Source organism: Falco peregrinus, chromosome 1 (genome assembly GCF_023634155.1).
Source record: "Falco peregrinus isolate bFalPer1 chromosome 1, bFalPer1.pri, whole genome shotgun sequence".
Lineage (NCBI taxonomy): Eukaryota > Metazoa > Chordata > Aves > Falconiformes > Falconidae > Falco > Falco peregrinus.
Window position 1 is genome coordinate 73,284,131 of NC_073721.1, and position 20,439 is coordinate 73,304,569.

The 20,439-nt window shown below is 38.3% G+C and overlaps 1 protein-coding gene across 4 annotated transcripts in view; it reads left to right on the forward strand.

The window, feature by feature from the left end:
- STXBP6 (syntaxin binding protein 6) overlaps positions 1-20,439 on the forward strand; it is a 121,988-nt gene that overhangs the window by 38,438 nt on the left and 63,111 nt on the right. The window contains exon 2 of one of the 4 annotated variants that reach the window (XM_055790948.1): positions 20,300-20,417. The exons of the other annotated variants lie outside the window; for them this stretch is intronic. The gene's annotated coding sequence lies outside the window, so the exon portion shown is untranslated. The remainder of the gene's footprint in view (positions 1-20,299; positions 20,418-20,439) is intronic. 4 annotated transcript variants of the gene reach the window in all.

Here is a 20,439-nt window from a genome sequence, read left to right on the forward strand (position 1 = left end):
TTTCAAGTGACGTACGCTTTAATGCTGACTGTTGCATCATCTATCTTGGAAACACCTTTATCAGCCTTTGACTCTTGACCCATTTTTCCCAGGTTTGCTATTATTTTGCTGATTGATGAGGTCGATAGATAGCACACAGACACCAATAAAGAAAATAATCATAATTTACTGTTTGTTTCAAATTAATACAGAAAATAAGGCAATATGCACATACAAAAGGATTAGTTTAGGATACCCTGATTCAAGCAATAAAACAGATAAGCAAGGTAATGTACCTAATCATTACTACTTAAAGGTCAGCTGTAGTAAGAAAGATACATCACAAATTGCCTTAATACTTTACCATCATCCAGATCTGCAGTCGCGGGGGAGCCCCGGCTGCAGCAAGGATTTGGAGAGCCTGTCCTGGCAACTGGGAGGGCCTACGCGGGGTGTCCCCTTGTAGGGGAGGTCTCCAAAGTTGCTGCAGGAGGGTCCAGTTTTTATACTGTTGAATAAACAAGTACATAATAATAATAAAAATCATAAAAAAAATTTCAAATGTAGAAACCTCTGGTTTCAGGTCTCACCAGAGCCTGGCCAGGGCTCAGAGAGGAACCAAGGGAGTTTCCTTTATCTACTGGGTTTTGACTACCAGTTTCCAAACAAGGCCATGTATCTGGTTTCACGGCCTTGACCACCTGTCTGTAACCAAGGAAGGATGCACCTTATCATCACTAATTATTATATTTTATCTAAGCCACATCTTTCACTGATGATCATACATTGTTCGCTAATGATCATGTATATTTTGCTAATGATCAGATACTAAATATAAATAATGTTTGGTTGGCAGGTTTATTTAGAGGTTACCTTTGGCTCAGGGCCTGTGGCTCAGGCCTCAGTACTTCAGCTACGTATTAGGTAAACATAGTGACTGGAATATTTTTGCATTCTTAGTTTCCTTGGACTAATTCAGTTTGGCCTTCACTAAAAGGAGTTTGATAATTTACTGTTTAGAACTGAATTTGTCAGCTGAAAGAATACACATAGAAACTGACTTGCTAAGGGATTTATAAATATTTGGGAATATAAAATATCCTGTCTAGTTGTGTTCAGGATACTGTATAGAAAATGGAACAGCAGGCATTGTGATAGCTACTTTTATTTACTGCTTGGTTTGTAACTGACAAATTGCACGAGTTGTTATAATCAGAGTTAAATGTGTTCCTTTCTGTTTCAAATTGAAAATAAACTATATCATAATGGTTGTCTATCTGCATCTTTATAAGCATGGAGAGAGATGATAAGCAGGGAGAATGCCCTTAGGCCTCAGAGGTGGGATAGTGAAGCATGAAAAAAATCAAATATTGAACAGAGCAAGATGGGAGAATAAGCAAGATTCTTCCTTAAAATTTGTATTTGAAATATGTACTGGATATTTTTTTATTTGAAAATACTGAATAGTGAATTGGTTGGAAGGAAATACTCATTAATTCTCCAAAAAGGTGTACCTAAAGCCTGTAATCCGAAATTGGAGACAGGTTGAAATAAGAAAGCTGTAGCAAGGCTGCTTGCCATACTGGTAGAAACCTAGCAGCTGCGTTACCTGCCATCTTCTAGCCCACTGTAGTAGTGGGCCAAGTCAGACTGGCAAGCAGAACCTAGAGAGATCTTTTGGGAGTTCTTTAGTTGAAGAACAGCAAGAAAGGAGTAGACAGATGGGAAACACAGAGGTGGGGTGGCTGTAGGCAGAACAGAGAAGATAAAAACTGGGATTTATTTTTTTTTTCTAAATGTAGATGAGGATTTAACACAGAGAATAAGACAAGAAATTCAGAGCTGAAAGTGGATATTTCTCACCTCCTCCACACTAGCAGACCTAGTGACAGTTATTGGATCAGATCTTAGTTTTAATTTTGTCACCATTGTCTTATATAATTGAAACAATTGTTTAAAATAGTTCTTAGCCTTATTTAGAATTCAGAATTAAGTAAAAAATACTTAAAAGGTCACTTCAGAAATATAGGACATTGGTGATCTCTCCTACTTGCTTGTGCACAGTTCTGTATGTGTTATTTTCTTTGACACTCTATCATTACATTTTTAAAGTAACTTCTAATATTTAAAATGGGTTTTAATTTGTTATAGCGGATTGGCAGTGTTCCAGTTTGTACATATGGATGTGGTGTTGACCTTTCAGGACTAAAAATCTATTGCAGTGGCAGTGAACTGAATGAAACAGATGGTTCCTTTTGAACCTGAATTCCTATGTGTCATGGTGCTCTCAGCTGAGCTGTACCACTTTCTACTCCTTCAACTGAAAAGCTTGGGATTTGACTGTGAAGCTGAAGTTCTTTAAAACTGGGTGTAGAACTTTTTTCTCCCCATGGTTACAACTTTAATAGTGTTCTTTCTTTGCCACCTCCATATGAAAGTTAACATATTGTCAGTTTGAGGTGAGTTTTTTTGTTGTTTGGGGTTTTTTTTGGTGGTGGGTTTTTTTGGGGTTGGGGGGCGGAGGTGGCTTTTCAATAGCACAATCTATCAAGAATGGTGCTAGAAAAGCCAAAAGGAAATGCAAAGAAATCAGAAGAAATAATATACAAAAATGAGATGTATGTGCAGGGGGAGAGCGTGTTGGAGTTTTCTTCCTCCTTTTAAATTTAGCCTTATTGACCATGCCACAGACTTCTGAAAAAGACAGGGAGTAAATTGCTTAGAAAGCTATTTGCAGTTACCACAGTAGGTTTTTTGGGTTTTCTTCGTGGGTGTTTCTCTTTTTTTTACTTCTGTTTCTAAGTGTACAGAGAGACAGAGGCTTGGCTTATTAGCTTAAATAGTTCTGTGTCTATCCTTGTTTGTGCTATTACAGCACATTTCCTTCAGCAGATACCGAATGACACAACTCAGTTACACATCCAACGTAAGCTTTTGTATTCTGTGTTTTGCCTGTAGAGCCCATGGTGCTGTGAAATTTTTATCAAAATATGAGTGTGTTGTCCCTCCCATACTGGCTGCTCATGGAATACAGTATTACCCAGGAATGACCCATATTTCTTGCTCCTTTGAAGGTCACTTGACATGGCTGCCAGAAATTGGCCATAGTTTTATGGGGAGTTCAAGGGCAGATTAAGTGCAATTGAGTGTTCAGCATGGTAGCAGACTTGAAAATTGGAAAGTAGTGAGAAAGAACTTCATATCAAAAGAATTCAGTTTTCTCCTAATGTATTCTCATTTTTTCGTTTGAGTCTTGCTACTGTACTGAAGTGACAATCTCCCAGTTTATTTTCTGTATTTTCTTGTTGAAGAAAACATCTAATTTTCAGGAGCTTCTAGTGCAGAGGATGGTTCCTTCTTAGAACACAAGAAACCAAAGTAAACTTCTGTTTCCACTGACATTCTAGGAAAATGCTGTAATCTCCTTCCAATAGGGTTGAGGTATTACTGCGTATTTGGGGGCTGGGGGGAGAGGGGCATTTCCCCTCTGTTTAAATGTTGTATTAAGTAGTAAGAATGATACTTGTTTGTGGTCAGATACAGGGCAACCACTTTGATTCTGACCCACTTAGATGTCACACTTTCCATTGAAGGTTTAATTGTTTATGCAAAATAGAACATGATTGACTTGAGAGATTCAGTCAGCCCAGAAGAACATGCATACCGAATGGTGTTCCAGTCTTCAAATGGCTGCCCAGGTCAGAGCATGCAGAAGACAACCACAGGCCAGTTGCGGTGCTTTCCCTAGCCCCATGGACCCAGATTGGCACAGCAGGCTGAACATCTGGGCATAGATAGGTACGTTCAATCAGGGATCGGGGGAGATATTACTGGTACCTGTACTTAATGCATGGGCTGCCTGTTGCAGATGGTGTCTTTAATGTAGACTCATATTCCACCCCTCAGAGGAGATGAAAGTGAAGTATTCCGATGTCTGAGGTGAATGCCTTGAATACAAACCATCAGTATAAAAACTGTGGGTGCCATCACCAATTCCCCGCCTAATGCTTTTGCATTTTATCTGAAAATGCCTGATAACTTTGTGATGGCCAATGGAGAAACTATTCCAGAATTCAACAGACAGGACTCTGCAATGCAGAAAATGTAGAGAATAAATGTATGGTTCCTTCTTTATTGGCTTTTTTTAACGTCGAAGTACAGACACGTTGAAGATTTTCTTTGGTTACTGATCCCTCTAAAACCTTCTCTTTGTGCAGAGTCTGGCTGCTTTTGCTTCCAGTTACTCAGATCTAACCTACACAAATTTTGTGCAAAATTTGTATTCATGCTGACTAAGTCAAAGTCACACAACTAGCTAGTGTGGGTGGAGTTAAATTGATATAACATTTTGTGGCTTCCACACACGTGTGGTTAGGTTCCAGTTCAATGGCAAATTCTTCCTGTTTATTCCTGGACTTCTGTGGACTGGTGCCTCTGACTGCCTTCCTAGTGCCTCCGCTGATGTTCATGTGTCTGTAGTGAGCTGACCATAGCAGCTCACTGAAGCTTTTTACCATTGCTTGTGCAGCTGAGCTGGTGCAAATATGCAAGCAAGAATCTCTGGCCATGAGAAACATGAACAACTTCAGTTGACTTTTACTTGTATGAAATCATTAAGACTAACATTGTTGTTGTAAAAAAAAAAAAAAAAAAAAAAAAAGTATGGGGATGAAGATGTTATGAGGACTTATTTTTTGTGCATGTAACAGAATAGTAAGTCATTGGCATAGCTAGCAATGAGAAGTTACATAGTATATCATTGGAGACCTTTGGGACGAAGCTGTGGAAGTGTGTCAGGAATGCCATGAAAGGTGACTGATTTTGTCTTTAGGATAAGATCGTGCTTGAGAGATCACTTGAGTTTACTTCATAGACTGTTTTTTGTTTTTTTAATACATTATTACATGGTCGTGGTCATTATTTTTTTCAGAGTAGCTTTACAACAGCAGAAAAAATAGGTACTGTTACTATTTTTTGATGAATAAGCTACAGATTATTCCACCCCCCCCCCCATTTTACTGCTGAATACGTTTTGATATGCTAGATAAGTGTGTTTGGCTTGTACCTGTCTAAACTGTAATTGTACTAAATCTTCTTTTTTAAAAATTTGGTCTTAATACAGTAATTGTTTTACCATCATAAAATAAATATACACAAGTGTTGTCAGCCATTATATGCAGTTTCATATATGCTGTATCTTATTTCCAGATTTCCATTTTTTTGTTTGTACTTTTAGATTGAAAAATCTGGGAAAGTGTTTTCTGAGTGTGTACAACACACCATCTGTATAATACTGTGGAGCTTGTAGAAGACATTTAAATAGTCAGTTTTAGTCCTAGCCATGGTTCAGTCTTGAAAAAGTAGCTTTTCTCATCTGGGGAAATACTTCATTCGCTGAAGAAGCTTTCCAGGAAACCTTCTGAAAGCCATAAGCTCTTCAGTGAAATTTAAAGGCATGTGTGAGGATTCCTAAGAGAGTCAGGAGGCTGTGGCAAACATTGAAAAGGGTCAAGAACTGTGTCCTTATCAATACGTATGTTTTTGCCTAGAAACTTTCGGTGTCTGGAGGGTGGAATAGACTCGGTGAACTTTCTTCTTTGCTTTGTTCTGTTGATGTAGAAAAAAAAATATTTGATCATTCCATTGCTTATCTGTTCTACTTCTGAATTAAGATAATGCCTTCTTGGGATCGTGTATGTGGCCGATTATTTTGTTTACCACAGAGTGTGTTTTAGGGTGGCACTCCTATTTGTTGCTTAGCAAATTTGTTTCCAGTAATGATACCATATTCAAAGATTTCACTAAACGCTATGCAAAAAAATTCCCCATACTTACTGACTGTAAGGAGTAGTATAAAGGCAATTTCTGCATAACATAAATTCTCAATTGGAAAATGTGTTTACATCATCAAATATGCAGGAATGATAATGTATCCATCCATGAAAGGCCATATTTCTCCTTATTAGCATTGCTTCAGAAGTCAAGTATGAGTCAAGTCAAAATCCTTTCTAAAAGCAATAGGACTGAAGCAAATCAGTCTCTTCTTCAGCATCCTTACTTTGTATTTACTAGGGTTTCTTTTAACCTGGATTAACCATCACAGAAGTTTGGAGGGATTTGCTGATACTTACTCAGGCATTTGCTCAGACTTTACTTACCTGTTTGAAATAGCTACCTAAAAAATCATCAAAAGCTTTTGGTTAAAACTTTAAAAATTAATTAAATTTTATTATTTTTTTTAAAAAAAGGAAATAGAAGTTTATGTATGCAGAGGCATAATATTACCATTAGCCTTCCTGTGGAGTGAACTAAGGCCCATGACAACCTTGATGTTTTCTGTTCTGAGGGAAATAATAAATAAATAAAAGTCCAAGACCTGTTTCAGACCTTGTCCTCTCTACTGTGAGCCTCTAACCATGCATGTGTGTTGCTCTGGATTCAGGTGTTAGCTGGGTTTTGTTTTTCTGTTTTGTTTTAATCAACAATAACAACATAATTTTTTTTATTGTGTTTTGTGGTGAAAATGGATATCCTTTTTTTTTTCCTTTTTTATAAGCCAGAACAGGCTAAAACCCAAACAAGCTTCTCTTCCTTCCACTTCTTCCAAGGGTGAAGTTTGTAACCCTCACTATCTCATCTTGGTAATGACTTTCAGGTGAAGTTTTAATCATTCAGGTGCCTGTAAGGTAAATAACTGTCCAGCTCCTCTTGCTGTGTGCTCAATGGCCTATACTCACCGTTCTGAACTGACCATTCAGTTGGGTAAAGGAGAGCACTGGTATTTTTTGAACTGTTGCTAGCATGGTCACATTCATGTAGTGTACTGTGTGTATCTGAATAAACATATATGGAATGTATACATATGTATGAAGTTTCCATCAACTCTTAGCTGCTAGCCTCAGGGCTTGTAGAAACTGGAAGCAGTTGTTTCCAGTAATGCTGTTTGATAGTAGCTGACTGTGCTCAGATGTGTCTCATGTCGTGGCTTGGAAGACTGGCAGCACAGGCAAGGGTAATGCTTCTCTCAGTGATTTTGCCACGATGTTGGTATTTTGGGTGCAGTACTCGCATTAAAATGTCAAAATATAATTGCCTTAATCTACTTATAATAAGTGATTGTGATATTGAATACAGTTTTTAAGTCTTTTTTTTGCCTTCTTTATCAGGACATGTTTTGTCTTTGTTAGGTATGATATTTTAACCTCATGGTTCCCAAAAGAAGTTTTAGAATCCAAATATCACTTGCTTTTAATGATAATAAATGCCAAATTGCATTGTAAAAAAGGAGTTTAAAACTGACGTTATGTTAAGGGTCTCTGAAAATCTTCACCAGTGATCAAATCACAGAAATGAAAAAAATGGTGGCTTTGGGGTGGGAGCCAGATTATCTTTCTGTTCTTCATTATTGATGTTTTTGTATTTATTGACATAGAGGGGAAATTAAGATCTTTTTTGGCAGGTAAGCTACATTTATTGATTGTATTCAGAATAGCCTTAATGTAAATTGATGGTCTGATCCCTCCTGAGTTGTTAAACTTAGTGTAACCGGTCCTTTTTCACAAGAATTTTGTGTAGGAGAGAATCTTATTATAACAAAGCTACAGAATGGCATATTTGAAAGCTGTCTAGTCTAAGATTAGGGTGGTGGTGGTGGGGTTCTTAAAGTGGAGAAAGAATGTATGTGTGCTCCTGTGCATCCTCCCAACACGCTACTTGATGCAATTTGCATGCAGGAAATAGTTTCTAAATCGCAAGCTGAAGGTGTGCAGTTAAGTGTCTGCTGTTCAGTGCCTTTTTTTTTTTTCTTCCTTAGACTGGAATTGTAGCAGATTGATAAAGGTTGACAGCTAACTGTTGTGCATCACTTTCAGTTTTATATTACAAGATCCAGGGAACTTGTGTTATTAATGTTGCCTTGACATTTTGTTCAGAATTGAGCTTTTGGAATTGCTTTTCCCTCCACCTCAAACACACATGGACTCCTTGGAAAGATGTCCAAAATCCCAAATTAGATTATCTTGGAAAAATAAGAAAGGAAAAATATGAGCAAAACAAAACTATAGAAAAAACTTGATGGGAAAAGTGAGGCATCAGATCTATTTATTTAGCCATATGTAATTTTTCAGTAATTAAAAGGGATAGGTTTAATATTCATAAATATGAAGCCTGTATTGATGCCATAAGTCTTCATGCATAAAACAAGTTTGTTGCAAAGTTGGATTTTGGCAGTTGTACACTGGGAGCTCCATGTTGCCCTATTAATCATAAAAGAAGGTTGATAAAGTTGGTTTTAGTTGGAATATGTAGCCTTTTCCATGGAGGTATCAAAAATTACTGTGCAGGCTTACTCAAAGTAGTTAGGTTGCAGATTCCCTATCCCCCCTCCATGTTCAGACTAGGACGGTGGCTCTGTAGTGCTTTATCCATTTGTTGGAGTTACTTGTGCTGTGTAGGTTCCTATTCCTCAAGAGCTGGCAGTAGCTTCCTTCAGCGAGTACGGTATGTTTCACTGCAGTGTTTTGCCCAGAACATGGCAGATGCTTGCATCAAGTTTAATGCCAGTTAAAAATGTTTGAATGGTGTGCTGTCTTTGGAAGCAGTTTGTTCATTCTTTGTCCAAGTGAGGCTTTTGGCAGGGCTTGGTGCCATCTCATATGTGATAAAAATGCAGAGCTAGAAGTAAGGATATACTGAACAATATTGCATGGTTACTGTTCCTTCAAGTTGAACTACAGAACTAAAGCAACTGTGTACGTAAGACTTGCATGAGTATCCTCTAATTGCTGGCTTTCATGGAAACTGTTCTTATTGTACCGTAACAGTTAAAACTGGTATGTTTTGCTTTGAGGTAGGATTCATTTTGAAAGTTTTCTTAGTCTTCAGTGGTACCGGAGAATGGTATTTATAATACACTGACTCACTGCATTCTGATTCTTGAACTTGAATCATACTGGGCAGAAAAATTCTGGAGTGTTCCCTTGCCATGGCACTTCAGAAAACATTTCTGTCAATTGCTGTGTAGCTCTGCTCTTAGTAGTTGTATCCGCTTGTGAAGAAAACCAGAAGTTCTCTTTCTGCCTGACCAGTGGTTGGTGTATTGCAGATTCTTTTTGTAGATAAACATCAGATTAAAATCATATCCTTTTATAGTACTGCAAGCCATAGGAGTCAAAACCTGTAAGTTTTTATCATACTTCTGACCTTTGAAGACTGTAGCATCAAATAGTACAGTCTACAATTCAGTGCAGAGCAGCATGTAAGAAGTACTTAACAAAGGAATTGCTAAGCAGATTAGAATGTTGGATCAAGCTTCTCTGTCATTAGGTAGGTTTTATTGTTGCCTTGACAAAGAAAAGGATGAATAATGCAGTCTTTGATCTCTAAATATTTTCTGTTTGTAACTTTAATCTATAAATAATCTTTTTAAAGCAAGTTAAGTAGAAAAAGAAGAGATCAGAACTGATGCCTGATCTTCTGCTGTGATTTGCCTGTATCCCCCAGTTAGTCCAGGCTGCTGCCAAAGATGATCACGTATCAATCAAGTAACATGCCACCATAAAATACAGTAGGGAGGGAATTTTGAACTAATTCTGTGCAGTTCTTCCTCTTTGGTATGATATCTGAATGTTTCAGACTGTAGCAATAAAACAAGCTCATGGTCTCATGTGTGTATGTGTGTATATATATATATGCTACTTCAAACAATTGTTCTGCATTCACAGCAGGAAGTGTTTTTCCTCCAGCCTACTTACATTAAGATTTTTACATAACCTGGTTTTTATAGTCTGATTATGCATATCCTAACAAGAAGGAAAAAACAACATATGAAGGGTGGGGAGGCTGAGAGAATATAAACTATGCAAAGTTTTGTTGGCCTTGTTTCAGGGAGGAGTCTACCCGTTTGTCCAAGTTAAAACAATCTCTAGTAACTGTTTAGCTGGAACAACTTCATAGAAACAGTCTGGCACACCCTGTCAGCTGCTCTGCTGTGTTCGTTAGAGCCCCGGCAGCAGACGAGTAACTTTCAGTAGCCTCAGGGGCTGATGGAGTTAAAACAATACTGCAGCTCAAATTCTCTGACATGAGTGTTTTGGGAAAAAAAACTACATTTAGGTGCAGTTTTTAGGGGGGGAGTGTCTGAATAGCTTTATAATATTGTGGAACATGTGCATCAGGCAGTGAAGTTTCTTAGGCAATTTTATCCCCTGTATCTAGATGGCTATTGGAAAATCGCTTTAGGTGTCGGATTGTACTTCTGTATTGTCTCCTCAGACATGTCTTCACAGGACAGGCTCAGCTGGAAGGGAAGCTGCAACATAAACTTCTTGCTGAATGAAATAACTAGTAAATACTTTTCACAGATAATACAATACCAGCCCCTGCTGTGTTAGTTTTCTTAAATCTTCTGCCTCTTGCCACTCTTTGTGGGACACAGTAGTAATGGCAAGAGCAGTTTTCTGTGATTGGATCAATGACTTGGAAGAGAATAAAAATTTTAAAAGAATATTCTCTTACCTTTAGCAAAAGAAGCATTTACACAAAGCATTTAAAGCATTTACACAAAGTATGCTTTTTCTGAGTGAGGTGGAAATAGAAAGCTTAAATAAACAGAAGCTATTAACCTCTAGTCATTAAGTTCCTTCATCTGCATTAATGGCAGATTCCTGAAGAAATCTTGATTGTTCAGTTGTCTGAGAATATCTAAAGTTGTCTAAAACAATATCTGATAATATTTTTGGCAGCTGAAATTTGTTAAATTTAATAAAAAGAAAACAATGAAGAGCTAGGTAGAGAACTTTTTTTAAAGAAACTTGAATAATTTGTGTTCTGTTTTATTCTTGTATTCAGATATCATGGTTTCTTTTAAGAATAGCTTGCTTCAGTTTGGCCCACATAAATTTACCATGCAAATATACTCAAACATTCTTCAGCTGTACCATCTGAGGAAATGCCAGTTGTTTACCCAGTGTTCATTCTATAGTGGAAAGTAGTTGGGAAACAAAAGAACAAAAATCAGGCCCAATTATGGAGAACATAAAATCGGGAGACACTTGAAAAGTTGTTTCAAAATTTGTCAGGAATTGATAAAAGGGCTGGTTTCTATTGTGGCATTTAAAGATTCTAAACTGATAGACCTCTGTGTGTGTTGACTGATAAAGCCGTAAAGTATCCATGTTTTATTCAGCTGGACTCCCAAATGATTTTTCATTATTTTATTGTAAATTCAAATTTTAAAAATTTTCCTGTTACGTCCTGTCCTTCCCCTCAAAAAAAAAAAAAAAAAAAAAAAAGGCAAGTTTGCCTTTGGATGTGTCAACTTGTTTGAAGTATTGATCTGTGTTCATAGCAGATTATATGAAATAATATGTGCAATTTTTAGCCAGAGGTGAGGCTTATCTGTTTCCTAGCTAGAAACTGATGTAGCCTGATAAAACATTCTTGTGCTAATGTTAAATAGCGCTTTTTTTTTTTCTTGGCCAGGGGGAAGGGTCAGGAGGGGAAGAGCAGAATGGAAAGCATCAGTATGTGCAACTACACAAACTGGTAGAACTACAGACTTCTCTTGACTCTAATGTTGTATCGGAGCATGATGTTGGCATTTTGCAAGATAGGTGTTTCAATTCATACCGAGAAACTGTGAGGACTAGAGCACTTTGTCATTAAGTTCCAGTGGTAATGGGTCTTTTGTGATCCAGATGGTGAGATATAACACAGATTTCATTAAAGGCTCTAACTTTAAATGTGAACAAAAATGTCTCTTTGTTTAGTCATACTTCAGTCTTTATGTTACACTAATGATAGAATAGCAGAGCAGCCCAGGTTAGAAGGGGCCTTGGAAGATCATTTGGTCCAAATTTTATTCATTCAATAATGTATTTTAAAAAAAGTGTGTAGTGGGACAGCAGTGTCATTCAGGCAGCCTGCTATAGTTATTCAGAGCAGCAGTCTAAACAGTAGAATTGTTAAGAATTGTATTAGCTATTCATTTAGATAGATAGCACAGTCTCAAAGACTTGAGTAATGAGAGGTATACTATTGCTTTGGACTCTAAATTTAATGAGGTGGAGAAAATCTTGTAAGAGTTACTTGTATTTGTGACTTTCTACAGCTCTGCTTTTTCCTATTGTATTTACCCCATACCTCTGGTTTCAGACTGTTTCAGCTTAGTCTTGGTCTCTTTCTTAATGGATTTCATAAAGACTGTTCTCACCTCTTTGCTTACTGTGGACCTGTTCAAACATTAATTCTTTCCATTTTCTCTTTGCTTTCTGTCTTCAAAAAATCTACGTGATTTAGGGGAATCAGCATTGTTTCATGTTGTCTTTCCCATTTTAGCTTATCTGAAATGCCTTGAAAGGCTGGAAAAAATGTTTGAAATGCCCTTTTTCTGTAAGTAGACCCTATTTTAAAACAAGCCTGTTGTGGACAGCTTTTAGTTTTATTTGTGGGATTTTTACTTTGTCAAGGTCTCCGTTTATTCTACTTTTAAAATATTCCTTTTTGTTTATGGATAATTAATTGGATCTTTTCTGCAGCTATTGGTATTGCTTCCTGCCATATCAGCTGTTCTCTGTCAACTGATTGTGGTTCTCTTAGGCTACAACACCTTCTTGGAGAAATTTCAGTCACTAAACACAGTTCTTTCACTTCAGGTTAATTCTTGTTTTTATTTTGCACACTTCCTTTCTGAATGTGAATACTTACTAGTAACAAGCCATTGTCAACTTGCCGCTATTTCTGCTTAACTCACCTTCCAGCTGTCCAGCTCTACGCAAGAATCTACGCTTTTTTTAAAAACAAATAAAACCCAACACTATTCTTTTGTCAGCCATTGCTTATGCCAACTTTTTACATTCCTAATGCTGACTAGTAATGTTGCTGATTGTCTGTTTATCATGCGATTATCACATGCCTTTTACCTTCTTGCTCTTTTTAAGCATTTCACTCTTCTGACTTTTCCATCTTACAGTCAAGCTCTTTATTTCTCAGTGCCTCATCTGCTCTGTTGTACCGTTTGTGGGGTTTTTGTTTTTCTCTTCGCTTTTGTTTCTAGAATCCTGCTCCAGATGTAAACCCAGGCTTCCGCTATGCCATTTCCGTAAAAAACTGATGTCCTATCACTTGGCTGTGTTCCCTGCTCAGGAGGAATCATTTGCAGTGCATAATGCCTATTTCTTATTCTCCCTGCACGCTTTGCCTCCAGCCTAACTGGATGTTTGCTGTTTGTGTTGGGTTTTGTGAAATCCATGATTTGCTAGTGTCTATCTATTGGGAGATCAAAAGGTGTCATTCTGCTGGTTTGTGCAGTATTTGATTAAAGCAGTTGCCAGCTCGGTACAGGGGGTCACATAGCAGAAGGGCAGAGAAATGGTTCCTGAAAAATGGTTTGTGTTGGTTTTTTGCCCAGAGCCTGGTTTTAAAACAATTTGAAAACTTAAGAAGCACATAAAATAGCAAAGAAACAATGAGTATTAGAGCAGCCTTGTACATCTGTATTTCTGGCTCCGAAGGAGTGGTCATTTGTGGGGATAGATCACTGGGAACAGCTGCATGGGATTCAGCTGTAAACTTCTATGTCTGGTTCTGCTCTGGCTTCCTTTTCACCTGTTGAAGCATGTTACTTCTCTCTAGGAGAGCTTTTTGGCTTTAACGCTGTTCATGCTTCATTCTCTTTTGCACATTAATCTCAACAGAAGGAGAATTTACAGCTTCTTCCCCTCTTATGTAGTGTTCTCCATAAAGACTACCATGTATGAATAATATATTACATTGTCCATGTCTTGAGGCTTTAGTGAACGTTACAGGAGAGAGGAATAAAAGTTGATCTCTCTTTCAAAACATCATTCTCACATGTTTTCAAATTAGCTTTAGACCTCATTTCTGTCTTTGTTATAACCTGTCTCACAGCATTTCTTGCAAAAGAGTGCGGATAAAAAGTAAGTAATATGGTGACTTCATTTTTTCGTTTACATAAAATGCTTTATCTCTGATAGTGTGGCGTGTTGATAACACAGTTTCTCAAACATCTGTGTGTATATAGAAAATAGAATGAAAGAAACGCAAATTCCTTAGGCCTTAAAGTGCTGCCTAAGCAGACAATTTCTCTTAAATTGTGACGGGAATGCTTCACTTTGAGGGCTGATTTTAAAATTATTTTTCCTAAGTATAGAAATGCTTTTAAAGGATGGATTTTGTTTCATTTTGAATATAATAAAAATATCTCAAGAACTGGATGGAATTGATATTCAATAAATTCTGGAAACTTAATATAATATATGCACATGCAACTTGTCAAACTGTGTCTTGACTATGTGCTTTATCTGTCAAAGCAATCTGACTCAGAGTACACATAGAATTTCCTAGAATAGGAATAACTTGACTGACATGTCCTTTATTTTAAAATGTTATTTTTACTCAACCAATAGTTTCATCATCTAGTTATCGATATACTCGAAACAAAGGTGATTACCACCAAGTTGCTAAGTGACTATAAGCTTGCACAGGGGGTATCTAGTACTGTAAAGAAAAGGGGTAGACTGCCCACATCTAATCTTTCTAGTATAAAACTAAGAATTCTTGCTTTTCTGGTTCATTCTTTGACACTGATGTGGCTGCAGCTTGTATAGAAATTAGTTTTATCTTAGTGGATAGTGAGTACCAAAAGATATATTAGAAGAACCTTTGAATCATAATGTAGCTGATTGCCGGATTAAGTTTCCACAAGGAATGCTGTTTCCTTATTACCTGAAACGTTGGCAAGTGCTTTGTTTCATTTTTTTTTAAAGCAAATAGAAGCAGAATCTTCATGAGCTACAGATGACAGGGAGTCTCAGGGGACAACTGATGCTGTACTGTGCAAGCTGTGCACAGTATGGTGTGCAACCTCCATCATAAGGGTGCGGTTGTGCAACTGCTCTGCTCACATCCACTCTGTGGCCAGATCTTTGTGTGGTATCATCAGCTACAGGAGAGTGAAGCTCAGAACCTCTGGGGAACGTGTATTTTAGCTAATGGTATTCATACTTTATTGAAATTGAACCTGGATTAAGGGTGTAGCATGCGTAGATTAAAATGTGAGCAAAGAAAATCATTCACTGGAAATGATGATGGCTGCAGAACATCCAAAATGTGATTAAGCAAGATTTCAAGATACTACTTCTGGGTATTTCAAATACCATGAGGCTCTGCAGGACTTCCTTCATCACTATAACACAGTATGAAAAATAAAAACAATTGAAGTTTTGAATTAGCTTGCATCCTCTTTGGTGTTGACTGTAATGAATTGAACAAGCAGACTGAGGCAGCTGAAGGGAGGTTGGTTTACTGAACTGATGTGTGTCAGAACATGCAAACCCTGTGTTGGTCGGATCTAGCATCTGGAAGAAGTTGTCATATTTGAACAGTAAAAGGTGATTCTTATGGACATCTGTAAAAAATTGGGTGTACTTTGAAAGCAGATGCTGGGTGATGTAATGTGCTATGCCTTTCCACCTGTGCACCTGTAGGATTATTTTTTTTTTTTTGCTATGAAATGCAGAGAATGCTTTAAAGTGACTTTGTAGTCTTCCCCCTATCTTCTGTGTTGTACCAGTAAGTTCTTCATGTACAGTTGAAAATGGTGTTGATAACTTCTAAAGAATTTTAATGTAGTTGTCTTCCAGGTTCAGTGTGTTAGTGTTTGAGATGCATTGCCCAAGGGATTTGGTGAGGTGTCAGGAAGTATAACCCGGGAAAGAGAAGGCAGAGAGAGAAAAGAGCTGTGGTTCTATCTGTAGCCAGTGTATCCTGCTTGACAGTACAGCTGATCTATAAAATTAGGTGAATACTGCCATATCCAATGCAATAAAGTGTTATTTTATATCTTATATACAGTGTCTGCATTTGTTCAGAATGTTACTGAAGTTCTTTCACAGTTCGTTAGGTGTCTGTTGTGCCTGACCTTCTGTTGGATTATGTTTGAACTTGGTATTAATGTTCCACAGGAGTGCTAAAAGGGATGATCACAAACTTAGGTGGGCATTTTTTTAGAAAGGACATTTGTACTTACTGTTATAGGGAACTTTGACCCCACAGAATGGTGAGGAGTTGGAACAGACCTCTGGAGATCATCTAATACAACCCCCTGCTAAAGCAGGTTCACCTAGAGCAGGTTGCAGAGTCACATTCAGGCGGGTTTTGAATGTCCCCAGAGCAGGAGACCCCACAGCCTCTCTGGCCAGCCAGTTCCAGCTCTCTGTCACCCTCAAAGTAAAGAAGTTTTTCCTCACATTCAGGTGGAAGTTCCTGTGTGGCAGTTTGTGCCCGTTGCCCCTTGTCCTGTCACTGGGCACCACTGAAAAGAGCCTGGCCCCATCCTCCTTGCACTTGCCCTCAAGGTATTTGTAGCTATTGATAAGATCCCCTCTCAGTCTTCTCCAGGCTACACAGGCCCAGCTCTCTCAGCCTTCCCTCATCAGGGAAATGCTCCAGTCCCCTCAGCATCTTCATAGCCCTCTGCTGGACACTCCCTCCCTGTCCCTCTTGAACTGGGAGCCCAGCACTCCAGATGTGGCCTCCCCAGGGCAGAGCAGAGGGGCAGGATCACCTCCCTTGACCTGCTGGCCACGCTGCCCCTAATGCCCCCCAGGGTCCCACTGGCCGCCTTGGCCACCAGGCCACACTGCTGGGTCGTGGGCAACTTGCTGCCCACCAGAGCTCCCAGGTCCTTCTCCACAGAGCTGCCCCCCAGCAGGTCCCCCCCAGCCCGTACTGGTGCACGGGGCTGTCCCTCCCCAGGGGCAGGACCCTGCACTGGCCTTTGTTGAACTCCATCAGGTTCCCCTCTGCCCAACTCTCCAGCCTGTCCCGGTCTCACTGAATGGAAAGACAGCCTTCTGGTGTATAATTCCTATAAATGTTTTGATGCACTCCAGGAGAATAGAAGTTTGCGCTTTCCCAGCAGTAATTTCTAGTCCTAAGAATACCGGACCACTACTGCCCCCAAATACTTGGTTATTCAGTGTAATTTGACATCCTGTCTGGAAAATTTTCCTTTGAAGACTGGAAAGTGGTTATCCTGTAAGGTCCTACTATTCTGATTCATATTTGACTATAATTTTAGAACTATTTACTTTCGGTTGTAGATCGTATATAAACACCGAAAAAAAGCAAATGCCAAGCCTTAAATCCTGTTAGCCAGAACCACCATCTGTGATAACAATATCTGCGGGCCCATAATGGTAAATCATTCATCAGCAAGATCTTTTATGTAATCTGTAACTTCAGCCTACAGATTAGTATTGTTTATCATAATGCAGTATTAAAAAACAATGGTTTCTTACTCATATATTGCTGTATTTTTTAACTGTACAGGGTCATCCACACAATAATCGCTCTTGGCTGTGTCTCATTTGTATTCTGTATTCCACAGGCTCTCTGCTGGTAACATTTCTGTAAGCTTTCAAGACGCAGCTGCTTCTTATATTATTAAATCCTTTTCATTACTACTTCTTTATAGAAGGATAAATACAAATAGGTTAAATAACAGTGGCAGGAGAACTTAACTGCAGTCTGGGCTGTACAACTGCAATTGTGCAGTATGCTAGGTTCAGTTTTGAAGTTCAGCATTGTTAATATACCAAGAATCCACTATGAATTTGCTGTGTAATTTTTAAAATTAAACTTAAGGCTGAGCTTCATAGGATGGTGGAACAAATTGGTAAAAGGCTGGGATTCCTATTAAAGCTAGCAGATTTGTATACTGTATTGGCAAAAGAAAACCCTCAGAGTGATATTAATCTGAGGACAATTGTTGCAGGTACAGTATGAAATTATGATTTGAAAATCATCTATTTAAAAAATCAAAGTATCTTTAGTACTGGGTATTAGGATTTCTTGTTTGTTCATGGAAAATGTTACAAACAAAAGGCCCTACACCTGGCCCTATACCCCTGCAAAACCCTATCTATAATACTGTGCATTCTCTAATCTCACGAGATATGACCCTTTCTGACAACTCTTCAGCACAAGAATTGGTCTGCACTGCATATGTGGAAAGCTAAGGAATTAGAGGAACTTTTAAGTAGATACTGAGATGGTTGATTTTTCTCCAGTGCTTATTAACAGCAGGGCGGGGGGAAAGTAACTCAGCCAAGGATCGGTTTGTTTCTGTTCCAGGTGCTTGACCTAGCTGTCATTCCAGGCCATGGGCGTTTGAATCCATGTTTGTTTGCTCCATTGAGAGAAGTATGTGCAACTGTGAGAGCTCTTTCCCTTTCTCACTGAAGAAGTACTTGAGTGAGGTTTTTGTGGTACTGAAAAGGACTTCATGCAATCTTAAGCAGAATTCCTGTGTTTCTACATGGGATTGTCAGACAAATACGTATGAAAGTGCACACATTGCAAGTCCTGAAATGTGTTAGATTGAACTTAAGTGCACAGTCAGTGTACACAGTGTACAGGTGCCTTTCAGGCTCCTGGTATGTTGTTCGGTCTTGTAGTCTCACCTGAACAACAGATTATGTGGAAAACCTCATGCAAGTATTCAAAATCTTCAGTTTATGTTTATGGAAGACTTCCAGATGGGAAAAGAGAGGATGTGTCTGAGGAAATCTGAACATAGGGCATGTCTGTTTCTTAGGTTTCTTTTATTTTCAGCTTTCTGGAAATTGGCATGTTTTTGAAATGAAATGCTGAAATAATAGCCTTGTTTGATAATGTTAAAATAATTGATCTGCAATAGATGACAGATACTTACTTAGAATTTTTTAAAAGCTTACTGTACTCATATATTATGTATTGGGATTTGGGGACCAAGTGCAAATTGGGCCGGATTACTGATGTTTTAATGTGATTTTCCACATCAGAATACTTTATTTTCTTACCCCATTTTTTTATCATATGCATCTAGTGGATCCTCTTTCTGCATATGTGAAACACTGTATCTTAAGTGACTTCATAAAGCTTTGGTTTCCCTTCCCTGTCTGAACAGCAATAACCCTAAATGAACCAGAGGACTAGCCACACCACTGAACTGTTTACACTTTTCTAATTGTAATGATTTGGAAGAGTTTAGTAATATATCCAGTGGTGCTTATTGTTCTGATGGTTATAAGGCTTTAATTATCTATTTCATTTTGTCATTGTTTGTAACAGTTATGACCAAGTCATAACTGACAGTGCTGCTATTGGAAGGGGTGCTTTAATGCTGTATTGTCAGTGCTTTTTTGTTAAGGAGAGTAGTTTCTCGCTAACGTAGCAGTAAAAGATAGCTTGGATGTTACACCCAAACAAAAATCATATGCTGTTTATTTTAGTGATAGCACACTGTTGTTATATCGGTGGGTGAATTGGAAAGTAGATAGGGTCCTAAGGCAGTAAGGGCTATTCAGCAATTGCATTTATAAAGGAATCAGGTTCTTGTAGGAAATGTGCTTGACAATAGCTCCAAACTCTGCTATTTGCTGAAATGAATAGTCCCCTCTTTCAATCTCGTGTTTTATGCTGTTGTAATTTCAGATAAAGTCATTGGGTGAAATACTGAAACAAATGCTGTAAGATACAATTCTAGTTAAATATACTAGTTTGAAATGTATAATAAGAAACATAAATCAAGAAACTCTTTTCAAGTAGTCAGTAGGGTCTGTTTCCTTCATGCAAATGGATTGCTGTGGTTTAATCTTTGACGGTTTCATGGCTGCTTTCTCAAGCTGCAGAATTGTGGTTGGTATTACTTTTTCTTTCTTGAAATAGTTTGAACCAAACATTAAATCATCAGGAAGGCCATGCCTTGAACTGAGTTTACAAAACATAGGATTAGAAGAAACCCAATCCTTAATCTGTCTAGTCTCACCTCTCCTGTAGCATAGGTCACAGAATACTGCCCAGCAAATCGAGTTTGAATTGGTATTTAGTCAGATCAGCTCTTATCCAGTGTAATGGGGGACGGATACAGTCCAGATCACGGAAAACAAGGAATTACCTCAATAATGTACTGGGAGTTGTGTCAGGATGCAAACATCCCAAATCAAAACAAAACTAACAAAAAAACAAACAAACAAAAGACAAACAAAACCCCGCAACACACACACAACCCCAAAAACAAAACACAAAAGACCCCAACAAACAAACAAAAACCCACAAAAATCCAAAACCCACAGATCTGAAAGGAATCTTCAAAGCAAATCTTTCAGCATAAGTCTTCACTCTTAATATTCTGGTGGCTGTTTAGGGCCATTCTCTCCCTCTGCAATGGTGCTGTGGTTTCTGCAGTTGTATACTGACCCAGGTCAGGAACTGATTCAACTGAAAAATATTTTTCTTTTCCTGTGTTCTTTTTCAGCCTGCTACTTTGCAGTTTGGTTCTTTCTGTGACTATGAAAGCCACAGCATGGGACATAATGAAAGCCAAGGCAATGGGAGGAGGTAGCTGGCAGCAGTACCTGATTTAAGCCATAGAGGTACCAAGGTTCTACCCATAAG